Source organism: Hemicordylus capensis, chromosome 5, assembly GCF_027244095.1.
Source record: "Hemicordylus capensis ecotype Gifberg chromosome 5, rHemCap1.1.pri, whole genome shotgun sequence".
Lineage (NCBI taxonomy): Eukaryota > Metazoa > Chordata > Lepidosauria > Squamata > Cordylidae > Hemicordylus > Hemicordylus capensis.
In genome coordinates, this window is record NC_069661.1 from 172784488 (window position 1) to 172799757 (window position 15270).

Here is a 15270-nt window from a genome sequence, read left to right on the forward strand (position 1 = left end):
AACAGGGGGTGGACTAGGTTGATTGGTTAATATATTTCTATCCTGCTCTTTCTCCAAGGAGCCCAGAGTGGTGTACATGGTTATGTATATTCTCACAATGACTCTGTGGGGTAGACTAGGCTGAAAGAGAAGTGACTGGCCCAGTCACCCCGTGAGTTCCATTGACAAATGAACTCGAGTCACCCTGCTCCTAGTCCAGCACTCTAACTACTGCGCCACACTGTAGGCTGTAGCTGGCCTACAAGTCACCCTCTGCCTCTATGATTCTATGATTCGATGAATAGTTACACTGGTTCTGGGAAAGAAGAGGAAAACAAACTCAAGAATCAAGCCACAGATGGCATGTTGTGGAACATTCATACTGGATTTCACACAATTGCTTTGGAAGAAGTAGGCTGTGGATTACCCAATGCATCTGGTCTCCAAAGTCACTGATCTCACCACAAGTCCTTTTTGTGGTGCTTATTCATAACCAGTTTTGGAGCCTGTTACAGTGAGTTACAATATGTGGTGCCTTGAAGAATTAGTGAGAATACACAGGTTCCCATTGACAACATTTCTTGAAGAGGTTCTATGAAGCCAATTCACATTCACTGTGTAAAAAGCAAAATAAAATAAAACAAATCACCCCCCCATTAAAAAGAAACAGCATAATTATGTAGATCTGCTTCTATATATTCTATATGCACAGTTCCATTTCTCCTGTAGTATTAATGGCTGACATTCTCCTAAATTATTCAGCAGAACTCTGATTGAAATTAATAGGACAAGTTAGTCATAATTTCAGTGGGAATTCAATTGAATAATTCGGTCAGGATGCCAGCCATTATCTTTTGAATATGTTTTTATAAGGTTGTCGCTAGAGATTATGGTTACAAACCAGTGCATTTATTTTTGGGGTGGAGGAGAGCATGCCTTTTGTTCATCCATTTTACTTTGTCTATGAAGGTGTTCTCCCTCCTGCCATTTTTTGTTTTGTTTTGTTTCTGTTTTGCTTTTTCTACCAGTAACAGATGTTACAGTAGTGACTCCACCCCTCTGCCAGACCCTGGGAATGGCATGGAAGCAACACTCTACACAACAACCCCTCTCATTTTTTTGTACTTTCTGTGGAGGATTTTTGCATGACATCCAATGCTTATAATCAGAAAATTATAGTGCCTGCCAAATTGATGCTCAATGGCAACTGTGCTTTTGTGGGATACTTTTCCTGTTCTTGGCAATATTTTGTTTTCCAAAGTGCCAACTTATTTGTAGCAAGTTGAGTTAAAGACATTCATTATCGTGGGGTGTTGTTTGAAACAGTCAAAATAAAAGCAAGTCATTATTGGCAGATACTTCCGCAGTCATTTCAAGGTCTTGAAGTCAACTTTGGTTATGGTTTCCCCCCTTCATTTTAATCCATCACTTAAACCTTTCATAATACTCTTGAGCTGTCAAGAGTTGTATAAACTGCCAACATAAATATACAGTATTTGATGTAATAAATAACAAAAGGGCAAAATTATCGTCCTAAACCAACCTGCTGATATCAAAGCTAAGTATGTTCTCCCTCTATGTACAATCACTCCTTCTTAGCAGTAGTAAATATATGCATGCAGAGAGACTTCACAAATACTGCATTGCTCATAGGCAGTTGTTTTGGCAGTGCTTTATCTATAAATATATGTAGTTATAGTGCAGTTGACATACACACACACACACACACACACACACACTTTATTTCCCATTCTGTGGTCCCTAGTGAAGGATGGTTTCTTTTGGAGATGCAGCTCCTGATAGCATTGACTCTTTGCTCTAGCAACCCTATTGACCACTAGGGGCATTAAGGGTAGAGATAGTGAGCAAGGAAATCCCCTCTCTGACAACACTTTCTCTACTCTACTTCCCTCTTTGTTAGATTGATAGTCTCAGGTTTCTTTCACCTGGAGAGAAGGTCTTCCTTCTTCTCCCCTCATTCATGTATGTAGCTAGAAGCAAGGCATGTAGGCCTTATCTATCTCCTTGAGAGTTTTCCTAAGTAAACTACTTTACTTAGAACTTTAATTCTATGGCTGCCTTCACACACAATGCCAAACTGGAGGCGAATGAGCCAGAGGTGCCATTTTGTGGTCATCCAAATGCATGAAACTGTGGTTGACCTGAGATTTTCAAGCAGGTAATCTGAACCTTCAGTTTGTACTGAATTTCACTGCTCCAGCCTAAGGTTAGAAGGCAGCATTGTGTCGTCTGAATTCTGCTGCCACTGTAACCTGGGTTTTTTTGCTGTGGCTGCTGACAAAACCATAGAAAGAGGGGCTCAGACCAGCCCTGAGATGTGCCAGCTCTATTCCTGCCCCACTTCTTGCTGGCTGCCTCTGCAAGCATTTACCCACTCCCTCCGCTTTCACTGCACTCCTCCAGCACTCCCAAGGACTGCTCTCTCATGAGAGTGGCAGGCCATAGAGACATGCATCCCTTGACACATATGCATGTTGATTTTTGCCCAGCACAGCCACCCAGCTTGTCAGGGATGAAAATAGGGGCTGTAAATGGGGACTCCCTTCACCACGATTTTCTGCAGCAGCCGATCTGCATATGCCACAATGCTAGTCCCAGGCCGGGAATTTTGAATGCCTACTAGCCACCCCCAATCTTGCCAGACTGAGCCCACAGGGAAACAGTTGGACACATGGAATGGCCTGAACTCCTTGGGAGTCTGTAGGGGTTGAGTAGAGTGGAAGGTGAGGAGTATGAGTTCTATTGTTAAACAGAGATAACAAGGGGTCCACATCTGTGGGCCCCCTATAGTTGGGTTGCCTAACTCATGAGGGTGTAGTCCAACAGAGATTCAAAGTTCATGGAGCCTCTGGTCCTCCACAGTGGATTGGCACTCTCATGAGAGCGCTAATCTTCGGCCGGCAAGCCAACATGGGGCAGGAGTGTGTCCAGCTTCCTGGGCTTCTTGGGCTAGGTCTACGAGTCCAATAGCATCCTTTGTCACAGTGGACTAGACCTCAGGATCCTTTGCCTGCCCTCATATACATATTCCTTCTGATTCTTTCATTATGATCCCTTCCTGGAGTAACAGAAAAATAATCTGTTACTAAACCTCTCCATCCCTCCCATTACCAATAATAGTGCTTGTGTGAGACTGGCTGTGGAGCTCTTGTGACACTGGTGATGTAGTGTTGTGAGAAAAAGGGTTTAAATATTGCAGCTGGGGTAGATAAAGAAATCTCCTCTCGAAGCTCACTAACAGGGTTATGGGCCCAGTGAACCCAAGAAAGCACGCAAAGGCGAACAAAGCCCAGAGATAGCAGACTAAAAGGCAGAGTAAGTTAGTGGAAAGTTTGCTTGATTGGAAAGGAGTTACATAGAAAAGGCAGAGAGATTTTTTCACCGTGGAGACAGCAGCAGAGGTACAACCAGCGATCCAGAGGCTGGATGGACTTAACTATAAGATCTGGTCGTTTAGGATGGAATCCTCTCTGGTGATCATAGAGATGGAAAATATTTTGCAAGACAGACCTGAAGAATCTGGAGAACAAGCAGATTGGGAAGCTAAATATAGAAAAGTCTATGGACTCATCTGCTTGCATGTGAGTGACTCAATCATTCTGCATTTGAGAAAGACCAGGATAGCTAAGGAGGCTTGGAAGACCTTTAATGCATGTATGCTAGAATGATAACTAATACTAGCATTGATCTGATTGCCAGATTGTGTAATACAAAACTCAGAGAAGGACAGAATTTAACTGAGCATGTTAATTAAATTCTAGTCATTGCAAGGAGATGTGCACAAGAAAATGCAAGACTCCCAAATGAAGCAATTGTTGGATTTATTTTGGATAGTCTACCTGAGAGATTTCAAGTGATACATTTTGGTTTTTAATCAAAAGAGGATATTGATTTGGGATCTGGAATTTCAACACTTCAGGATTTTGATATGAGATCAGATTCTCTGACCAAAAGAGTCAGGTTACAGTGTTTCAAACCAAACTTTGTATATTATTGGTAGATACTGTTAGGTATAGTTTTATGCCAGTTGATCTTATTGTATTATGTTCACACACATTTGTTTTCTTTTGTTCGACCTCTATTTGGGTTTTTTTGCTTGTTCTTGACTATATCAATAAAGATTGTTTGATTGAACAAAGAAAAGAGTAAATCTGTTAGCTGTGTAGGAAGTCAGTCCATTTGCAAATGAATTGTCCTCAGAACAAAGGCCCTGGCCACAGTAGAGCTGCTGAAAGAAATTCCAAGAGGGATCACTCAGTACCCAGAATCTCTTCAAACCAGAAAAATAGGGCTAACAGATATTCAAAGAAAAGAGCAGAAAAGGGGTATGGAATAAACTCAGAAATTTATGAAATTCCTGAACCTTTTGAAAATGATGTTGAAAGCAATTGCAGAAATGACTATGGGGATCTAGTTATTGGTAGTGGCGCAACTGCAAATCTGGTTAAAGATAAGGAACTGTTTAGTGATTTGGACTTAAATGATACAACCCCAATAAGTCTGGCAGATGGCAGAAAGATCACTGCAGAGTATTTATTTCCATAAATTATGCCACGTGCAGAGGATATGAAGTAAAATTCAAGAATGATCACTGTTACATTAGAGACAAACAGCAGTTTTTAATGAGAGGTTCTTTAAGAGAAAGTGGCTTGTTTGAGATTGATTGTATTAATGAGAAAGTCAGTGCTGCAAAAGGATCTTTGCATAAACAATGTAAAAATTAGTGGCACAGAAGATTTGGACATAGAGAAGCTAAAGTAACTCAACTTAAAAGGAGGATTTAGCAAAATCCTTGATAGTTCAGGCCTGCAAAAGTAATGACTCACAATGTGTGCTGTTTGAAAAGCAAAGGAATCAGTAATAGCTTTCACCAGAAAACAGAGAGAGCATCACAGCATCTCCAGAGTTGATGCAATATTCCAGACACACGTTTACTTATATGCTAAAAGAGAAAAGTCAAATTCTGGAGAAATATAAGGAGTGTGTTGCATTAGTGGGCAACAAGTTTGGCAGAAAACCTCAAAGACTAAGAACTGATAATGGAGTGAGTTCACATCAAAGAAAATGGCCAGTTATCTAAAGGAACAAATCCTTGAACATGAATGAATAGTGTCTTACACCCCACAACTGAATGCTGTAGGAGAAAGAATGAATCATTCCCTATTAGAAATCACAAGATGCATGTTACAAGATGCAGGATTGGCAAGTAAATTTTGGGGAGAAGCAATCATGACTGCCAATTATCTACTGAACAGACTGCTAACCAAAGCAACAGAGGTGACAGCTTTTGAATTACGGCATGGGAACAAACCCAACTTAGGACATAACTGGACAGTTTTCACAATGGAGGGAAGTAGGAAGTGGGGTCCCCCAAGGATCAGTACTGGCACCAGTGCTCTTTAACTTGTTCATAAATGGTCTAGAAGTTGGGGTAAGCAGTGAAGTGGCCAATTTTGCAGATGACACTAAACTATTTAGTGAAATCCACAACAGATTGTGAGGAGCTCCAAAAAGATCTCTCCAAACTGTGGGAGTGGGCAACAAAATGGCAAATGCAATTAGATGTAAACAAGTGTAAAGTGATTCATATTGGGGCAAAAAAACCCAACACGCAATCATGTTGGGACAAAAAAACATATTGGGGCAAAACATCCCCCCCCACCAATGCCACAACTTCACATATACACTGTTGGGATTTGAGCAGTTGGTGACTGACCAGGAGAAAGATATTGGAGTTGTGATGGACAGCTTGTTGAAAGTGTTGACTCAGAGTGCAGCAGCTGTGAAAAAGGTCAATTCCATGCTAGGGATCATTAGGAAGGAGATAGAAAATAAAAATGCTAATATGATAATTCCCTTATACAATATATAGTGTGCCACATCTGGAGTACTGAGTACAATTTTGGTCACCATATCTTAAGAGGGATATTGTAGAACTGTAAAAGGTTCAGAAGAGAGCAACCAAGATGATCAGGAGCCTGGAGCACCTTCTTTATGAGGCTAGGCTACAGCATCTGGGGGACTCTTTACTTTGGAAAAGAGGAGACTAAGGGAAGACATGATGGAGGTCTATAAAATTATTCATGGAATGGGGACAGAGGGAAATTTTCCTCCCTCTCTCACAAAACTAGAATCAGCGGTCATCGCATGAAACTGAAGGTCAGGAAATTCAGGACTGTCAAGAGGAAGTACTTTTTCACACAGAGCATAATTAATCTATAAAGAATTATTTGCCATGGACTATAGTTGATGGACACCAACTTGGATGGCTTTAAAAGGGGCATAGACAAATTCATGGAGCATAGGTCTACCAGTTGCTACTAGTCTGGTGGCTGTGGGCCACCTCTAGCCTCAGAGGCATGTTGCCTCTCAATACCAGTTGTAGGGGAGCAACAGTATGAGAGAGGGCATGCCCTCACCTCTTGCCTGTGGGCTTCCCAGAGGCATCTGGTGGACCACTGTGTGAAACAGGATGCTAGACTAAATAGGCCTTGGGTCTGATCCAGCAGGGTCGTTCTTATGTTCTTATATCAGAGTGTTTGGATCAAAAGCATATTCATATGTTCCTAAAGAGAAAAGAAATAAAGTGAGCTGCAAATATGAAGAAGGAATACTCTCTGGATATACACAAGGAAGAAAAGGATACAGAATCCTTCATGTGGCTACTGGAATAGCGAGAATATGCAATGTAGTATACTTTGATGAAAGATAAAAGCCAACCACAAGTAATGTGCCAGAAATTGGACCAGAGATCCAGATGGGCCAGAGAAGCAATTCCCATAAGACTGGAGCTAACCAGCTAACCAGAACCAGAAGATGAAGCAGGAGTTGAGCCAGAAACAAGACTTTCACCAAGATCCAACAAAGGGGTTCCACCCAGGAGACACTCTTATATGGCCAGAAAGGAAGAGACCCAGGAACCCTGCACATGGGGAGACATTGAAAGACTGCCAACAACAACTGGATTCAGCATCAACAAGCAAGATGAAGTTGCTCATTGTGGGGGATCAGAATTTGAGGAATGAGTTAGAGCTTCCTGTGCTGGATGGGGTTACACTCCACACGAAGTGCAAACTGGAAACTTATTTGTTTGGCTGGGTCTTCCAAGGTTTTTAAATTGTTCTTAAATGTTTTTAACTCGTTTTAAACTGTTTTTAAATTTGTTTTTATATTGTTTTAAATTGATTGTTTTAAATAGTTGTTTGTTTTTTATTGTACACCACTTAGAGACTTGGATAGGATGGTACAGAAATGTAATAAACAAACAAACAAACAAACAAACAAACAAACACATGAAGCTAAAAGTTGGAGAAAACCTGCAGAAAAAAAGAGATAGAAGCTCTAGACAAAAATTAAACTTGGAAACTTGTGGAACTACCCACTGGAAGAAAGTCAGTAGGATGCAAATGGGTCTTCAAAACCAAATACACTGCAGAAGGAGACATTTGAAGCTCTTCTCATGATCAGTGAGAAGAGCTTCTGGTGGGTCTATGAGCAAAAAAATGAGGTTAACGGAGCACTTGCTCTGTTAACTTCATTTAAAGGGAGGGGGGATTAGGTGGGCTAGCCACCTTGGAACCACTGGGCCCGCCCACAAGCCCAGTGGTTCCTATGATCAGTAGAAAGCAGGCTAGGCTCCCTTAGCCTGCTTTCTGCTTGTCATGGGAATAGCTTCACTGAGTGCTACAAAGCCAGATTAGTAGCCAAGGGAAGGGATATAATCCAAAATATGGTGAAGACTATGATGAGACATTTGCACCACCACCTGCCATAAAGCATACTTCAAGAAGAACATTTCACAGCATAGCAGCAGCAAGAAAGATACAAGCTGATCACCTAGACATGAAAACTACATTTCTGCATAGAAAAATAGAGGAATACATGGAGAGCAGCCACCAGGATTTGAAGAACCTGGAAACGAGAGGCTTGTATGCAAACTCCAGAAAAGCATCTATAACTTCAAGCAAGCTGCTACAGCATGGAATGAGAATCTGAACCAGTTGTTAGTCAAGGAGGGGTTTCACACAAGAAAAAGCTGACCCCTACCTATACTAAAGATCAGGGGCAGCTCATGAACTCTCTGGGGGAGGGCAGGAGGCTTCTTTAAGGTAAACGGAGCCAGTGCTCCTTGCTGCCCAGCAGCCCTGGAGATGGGGAATCGCCTCCCCAACTCACCTGGCTCCCACAGAGGCGAGCCCCCGCCAGCGGCCAGGTGAGTGGCGGAGTGTCTCACTGAAGCTCAGAAGAAAGCAGACACATTCTTCTCTTCCCCACAAACAGAAATGATGGGTTGTTGAGAGAACCCATAGCACTGTTTACTAATAACAAATTAGACAATATGTACATGGATAGACTAAGCCATCCCCTGGCTAATATGTGTGTGTGTGTGTGTGTGTGCGCGCGCGCGTGTGTGTGTATGAAATATTTTTTGACTAGACTTTATACAGCATTCTTGACTAGATTACTGATTGTGTGTGCCTCAGCCAAAACAACATATAGAACAATTTGTTTATTCACTCCAGAGGCCTTCAAACATTGTCAAAATAATGCTAAAGTGTGGGAAATGTTCACAAAGAAATCCCAGAAGTGTGGAAATAGGCTTAGTGCTACAGTCATGATGGAAATTGGAGCTTTCTGCAAGAAATATGTATAGTTCTATTTTTATGGAAGTCTGCTTCTTGTGTTCAAACAGATAAGATAAAAGCCCTATTCAGACGGTTTGTTCAACACTCATACAATCTGTGTACAGTTCACACAGGCATAGCTGTGTTTGCATAGCTGCAGTTATTCACATGTGATGTTGTGTTGAATGCAAGTACAGTACACTGCCTGCATTGTGCATTTGAGGATCCTCTACCTGGGTTCACTTTTAAAATGAATGCATATACAGTCATTCACACAATAACATATACGAGTGTACAGAAATCTGAATCCATGTACAAAATAATGTCTAAATAGGGCTATATCATGAGCACTCAGGCCAGGTAAACTGTTGATGTTAGAAATGACACAAAGGGCCAGTTCACACAGTTCACAATGTCCGCTAAACGTTAAATCCAAGATTCATGTGGTGCTCTCAGTTTCCAGTCATGTGAACCTGAAAATAGCAATGTGAAGTTGGCATTGTGTCAACCTGACATTTACCCAGGATCAACCGCTGTACTTCAGATCTAAGATTTGCAATCCTGGGTAAATGTTGGGTTGGCGTAGTGTCAACCCAACATCACCAAAATCTTCCAGGTTCACACAACTGAAAATTGGGAGTGTGTGCACCATGTGAATTTAAGAACATAAGAACACCCCTACTGGATCAGGCCCATCTAGTCCAGCATCCTGTTTCACACAGTGGCCCATCAGATGCTGCTGGGAAGCCCACAGGCAGGAGCTGAAGGCATGCTGTCTCTCCTGCTCCAGTTGAGGTGGTATTGAGGCTGAGGTGGTATTGAGGCATTGATAGACCTCTCCTCCATGTATTTATCTAAGCACTTTTTAAAGCCATGCAGGCTGGTGGCTGTCACCACATCTTGTGGCAGAGAATTCCACAAGTTGATTGTATGAAAAAGTACTTCCTTTTGTTGGCCCTAAATTTCTTGGCGATCAATTTCATGGGATGACCCCTGGTTCTAGTAATATGCAAGAGGGAGAAAAAATTATCTCTATCTAGTTTCTCCACACCATGCATGATTTTATAGACCTCTATCATGTCTCTCCACAGTCATCTTTTTTCTAAACTAAAAAGCCCCAGGTGTCGTAGCCTTGCCTCGTAAGAAAGGTGCTCTAGGCCCCTGATCATCTTGGTTCCCCTCTTCTGCGCCTTTTCCAATTCTACAATGTCTTTCAGTACTACAATATTTATTTATTTATTTATTTATTATATTTTATACCGCCCAAAACTTACGTCTCTGGGCGGTTTACAAGAAGATAAAAACAAAAGTAAAACATTAGTTAAAAACAAAAAGAAGACATTTAAAATACAACAATTTAAAAATTTTAAAACAATATACTAAAACAACATTAAAAACAATTAAAAAAAAGTATCAGTTAAAAGCCTGGGTGAACAGATCCATCTTTAAAGACTTTTAAAAAATTGTCAGTTATGGGGAGGCTCCTATTTCACTAGGGAGTGCATTCCAAAGCCTTGGGGCAGCAACGGAGAAGGCCCATCCCTGAGTAGCCACCAGACGAGCCGATGGCAAATGCAGACGGACCTCTCCTGATGATCTCAATGGGCACTGGGGTTCATAACTAAGAAGACGTTCTCTTAAACACCCAGGGCCCAAGCTGTTTAGGGCTTTATAGGTTATAGCTAACACCTCAGCAGCTAGTGTAACTCATTCAATACAGGAGTAATACGGTCTCTCTTAGATGACCCAGAGACCAGCCTGGCTGCCGTGTTCTAAACCAACTGTAGTTTCTGGACTACATACAAGGGCAGCCCCACAAAGAGCGCATTACAGTAATCCAGTCTGGAGGTTACGAGCAGACGTACCACTGTTTTTAGGTCATTCATCTCAAGAAACAGACGCAGTTGATGTATCAGCCAAAGCTGATAGAAGGCACTTCAAGCCACTGCCTCAACCTGGGATACTAGGGAGGGACTTAGATCCAGAAGCACCCCCAGACTGTGTACCTGTTCTTTCGGGGGAAGTGTGACCTCATCCAGAACAGGCAGATAAAAATCGTCTCCCAAGTTTCGACCCTGTACAATGAGTACCTCTGTCTTAAATGGATTCAGTCTCAGTTTGTTATCCCTCTTCCAGCCCATTACCGACTCCAGGCAGGCATTTAGGGAGGTTATGCCCTTTCCCGATGATGCTGACATGGAGAAATAGATGTGGGTGTCATCAGCATACTGATAATACCCTGCACCAAATCTCCTGATGATCTCTCCCAGCAGTTTCATGTAGATGTTAAACAACATCGGAGATAATCGGAGCCCTGAGGGACACCATACAAAAGTTCAGATTTTGAAGAACAACAGTCTCCAAGGGACACCATCTGGAACCTGCCTGAGAGGTAGGAGCAGAACCACTGCAGAGCAGTGCCTCCAACTTCCAACCCTTCCAACTTCCAACTTCCAACTTCTCAGACGCTCCAGAAGAATACTATGGTCGATAGTATCAGAAGCCACTGAGAGGTCCAAAAGGACCAACAGAGTCACATTTCCTCTGTCAATTCCCAGTTGGAGATCATCCATCAGGCCAACCAAGCCAGTCTCCACCCCATAGCCAGCCCGAATGCCAGTTTGAAATGGGTCTAGATTATCAGTTTCATCCAAGACTGTCTGGAGCTGGGAGGCCACCACCCTCTCAATTATCTTGCCCAGCCACAGAAGGTTGGAGACAGGCCTGTAGTTACTCAGCTCTGAGGGATCCAAGGTAGGCTTCTTTAGAAGTGGTCTAATAATCGCCTCCTTAAGACTAGGAGGCATCCTACCTTCCCTCAGAGATGCATTTATAATCTCTACCAGGCTTCTACAACAACCCCCCTGCCAGATACTATAAGCCATGTCGGGCAAGGGTGAAGAGGACAAGTGGTGGGCTGCACCGTTCCAATCAGTTTTTCCACATCCTCAGGAGTCACAAACTGGAACTGATACAACCCAACCATGTAAGAGGAGTTGCTGGACACCTCCACATCAGACACTGAAATAATTGTGGAGATGGAATCTAAGTCAGCCCAAATACAAGAGATTTTTTCCACAAAGAATTCATTAAACATATCACAGCGGGTAATCGATGGTTCCAGATTCTGATTCAAGGGAGGAGGGGCACATACTAGCCCTCTCACAACCTGAACAATTCAGCCAGACGTGAACTTGCGGATGCAATACAGGCAGAAAAGAATCGCTTCTTTGCTGCACGTATGGCCTAAGCATAGATCTTCAAATGAGCTCTATGTTGCAATCTGTCGGATTCAAGCCGAGTCTTTCTCCACCTGCGCTCCAGTTGTCTACCTTGCCGCTTCAGCCCCCTTAGTTCTTCTGTATACCAAGGGGCCAATTTTGAAGCAGGTTGGAGAGGACGCTTAGGAGTGATCATGTCTACTGCCCCGGTGAGTTTGCTGTTCCAATTCTTCACCAGGGCATCAACAGGTTCACTGGCAGAGCCGACACTAAATCCCTCCAAGGCTTCTTGAAATCCCATGGGATCCAATAAACTTATCGGGAGGACCATCCTAATAGGTCCCTCACTCCTGCGAAGGTGGGGTGTGACTGTGAGTCCAACCTTAACCAGATGGTGGTCCATTCATGACAATGGGGAAATCACAGGAGTCCCCACCCACGGAACACCACCCTGATCAGAGTGAAAGACCAAATCAAGCGTGTGACCTGCAATGTGTGTCAGTCCTGAGACCACTTGAGAAAGGCCCATAGTCATCATGGCCGCTATGAATTCCTGAGCCACCCCGGACAAATTGGTCCCAAAATGAACATTGAAGTCCCCCAGCCCCACAAGTCTGGGGGACTCCAACACCAAACCCGAGACCAAGTCCGTTAGCTCAGTTAGGGATTCTGTTGAGCAGCAGGTGATCGGTACACCAACAGAAGCCCCAGTCTATCCTGTTGCAGCAGCAGAGCACAGGGTGAGGGGTTGCAGGAGTGGAGCATGGGTGAGGGGTTGCAGGAGCGGAGCGCGGGGTGAGGGGCTGCAGGAGCGGAGCGTGGAGTGAGGGGTTGCAGGAGCGGAGCGTGGAGTGAGGGGTTGCAGGAGCGCAGGAGCGCAGCGCGAGGTCTGGGGTGGCAGGAGTGCAGCGCAGGGTCTGGGGTTGCAGCAGCACAGTGCGGGGTGAGGGGTTGCAGGAGCGGAGCGCGGGGTCCGGTGTTGCAGGAGTGCAGTGTGGGGTCTGGGTTTGCAGGAGCGCTGCGCAGGGTCCGGGGTTGCAGGAATGTAGCGCGGGGTCCGGGGTTGCAGGAGCGCAGCGCGGGGTCCGGGGTTGCAGGAGCGCAGCGCGGGGTCCGGGGTTGCAGCAGCGCAGCGCGGGGTCCGGGGTTGCAGGAGCGCAGCGCGGGGTCCGGGGTTGCAGCAGCGGAACGTGGGGTGAGGGGCTGAAGCAGCGGAGCATGGGATCTGGGGTTGCAGGTGCAGAGAGCGGGGTCTGGGGTTGCAGCAGCTCAGCGTGAGGTCTGGGGTTGCAGCAGGGGAGTGTGGGACTTTTTGGTTGCAGCAGTGGAGCATGGGCTTTGGGGTTGCAGCAGTGGAGCATGAGCTTGGGGGTTGCAGCAGGGGAGCACGGGGTCTGGGTTTGCAGGAGTGGAGCACGGGGTCTGGGGTTGCAGCAGGGGAGCATGGGCTTTGTGGTTGCAGCAGTGGAGCATGGGCTTTGGGGTTGCAGCAGTGGAGCATGGGCTTTGTGCTTGCAGAAGTGGAGCATGGGCTTTGGGGTTGAAGCAGAGGACCGCGGGGTCTGGGGTTCCAGGTGCACAGCGCGGGGTCTGGAGTTGCAGGAGCACAGCGCGGGGTCTGGGGTTGCAGCAGCGCAGCACGGGGTGAGGGGTTGCAGGAGCAGAGCACGGGGCTTTGGGGTTGCAGGAGCAGAGTGCGAGGTCAGGGGTTGCAGGAGGGGAGTGCAGGGTCAGGGGCTGCAGTAGCACAGCATGGGGTCTGGGGTTGCAGGAGCGGAGCGTGGGGTCTGCGGTTGCAGGAGCGGAGCGTGGGGTCTGGGGTTGCAGCAGGGGAGCATGGGGCTTTGTGGTTGCAGCAGTGGAGCATGGGCTCTGGGGTTGCAGTAGCGCAGCGCGGGTTCTGGGGTTGCAGCAGGAGCAGAACACGGGGTCTGGGGTTGCAGCATGAGTGGAGCGTGGGGTCTGGGGTTGCAGCAGGAGCGGAGCGCGGGGGTCTGGGGTTGCAGCTGCACAGCACGGGGTCTTGGGTTGCAGCAGCACAGCCCAGGGCTTTGAGGTTGCAGCAGGGGAGTGCAGGGCTTTGGGGTTGCAGCAGGGGAGCATGGGCCTTCAGGTTGCAGCAGTGGAGCATGGGCTTTGGGGTTGCAGCAGTGGAGCATGGGTTTTGGGGTTGCAGCAATTGAATTTAAAAAGTTATGTGTGGTGTTTGTTTTTAGTTGTTGTTTCACACTATTGTGTGTGGATAAATTGCATTTCGGGGGGGGGGGAATGTGAATGTGGGTGACCAAAACTTGTTCTTTGCAAAGCTCTGCGGGTGTTGTAGATGTGTTTTGGAGGGGAAGAGTGGCTTAGGTGGTAGTGCCCCAATGGGTGCCTGCTACCACCTAGGTTTCAGAATGATTGGGCAAAGGGCTCAATATTATTTGATTTTTGAAGTGAAGTTTACTCGTCTTTAAGATTTTTTGCCATAGGGAAGAATGGAGGTTTCAGCAGCCCCATAACTGCACATGTGGGGCACTTGGGTGGCCCAGAGAGAGTGGTGGCATAGTGAACATAGGGTGCCAACCACCCCCATGGCTTGATAACCCATGATGTACTGGGTTCTGTTGTTTTGGAAGCGTTCTGAGTGTAGATTCTCTGGTTGCATATGAGATTTTCAATAAGAAACCATGAATCCACTCTCATTTGCTATTGCTAATAGGGGAAAAAAATCTTAAAGACACATAAACTTCAAAAAAAAAAATTTAAATCAACCCTTTGCCCAATTTTTTGGAAATTGGGGTGGTAGCCTCCACCCATTAGGCACTACCACCCCACCCCACTCTTTTGGCCCCATGGCCCATTTTTCTGATCCAAATCAATTCGGATTTGGATAAATTTGGATCCAAATTGAATCTGGGCTGATTCGGATGGGTTAGATTCAGGCACAAGTCGAAACGGGGATGTTTCAATTCGGGTACAAATCAAATCACAAAAAATCGTTTTGTGCACACCCCTACAGTCTATGTGTGGGTAATTGAAGTCACCCATTATTACTTCCCTGTGTCTCCTTGATGCCTCCCTGATTTCTTTCTGCAACTCCCAGGCTGCTGAAATCCCCATTATCCCTATGGGGAAAAGCTTAAAGATGTGCTAACTTCAAGAATTCTTTAAAAATCACCCCTTTGCCCAATTTCTTTGAAATTTGTGTGGTAGCTTCCATCCATTGGGCACTACCACCCACCCCACTCTTTTGCCCCTGGAACCCCTCCCCCCAAATTGATTTGGATATTGATTCAGAAAATTAGGGAACAAGTCAAATCTGGGGTGATTGGGAGGCAGATTTGGACTCAAAACAAATTGGGGGTGATTCAATTCGGGTACAAATTGAATTTAAAAAAACTCAATTTGTGTAGATCACTACTCAACACATCACTCTACACCAC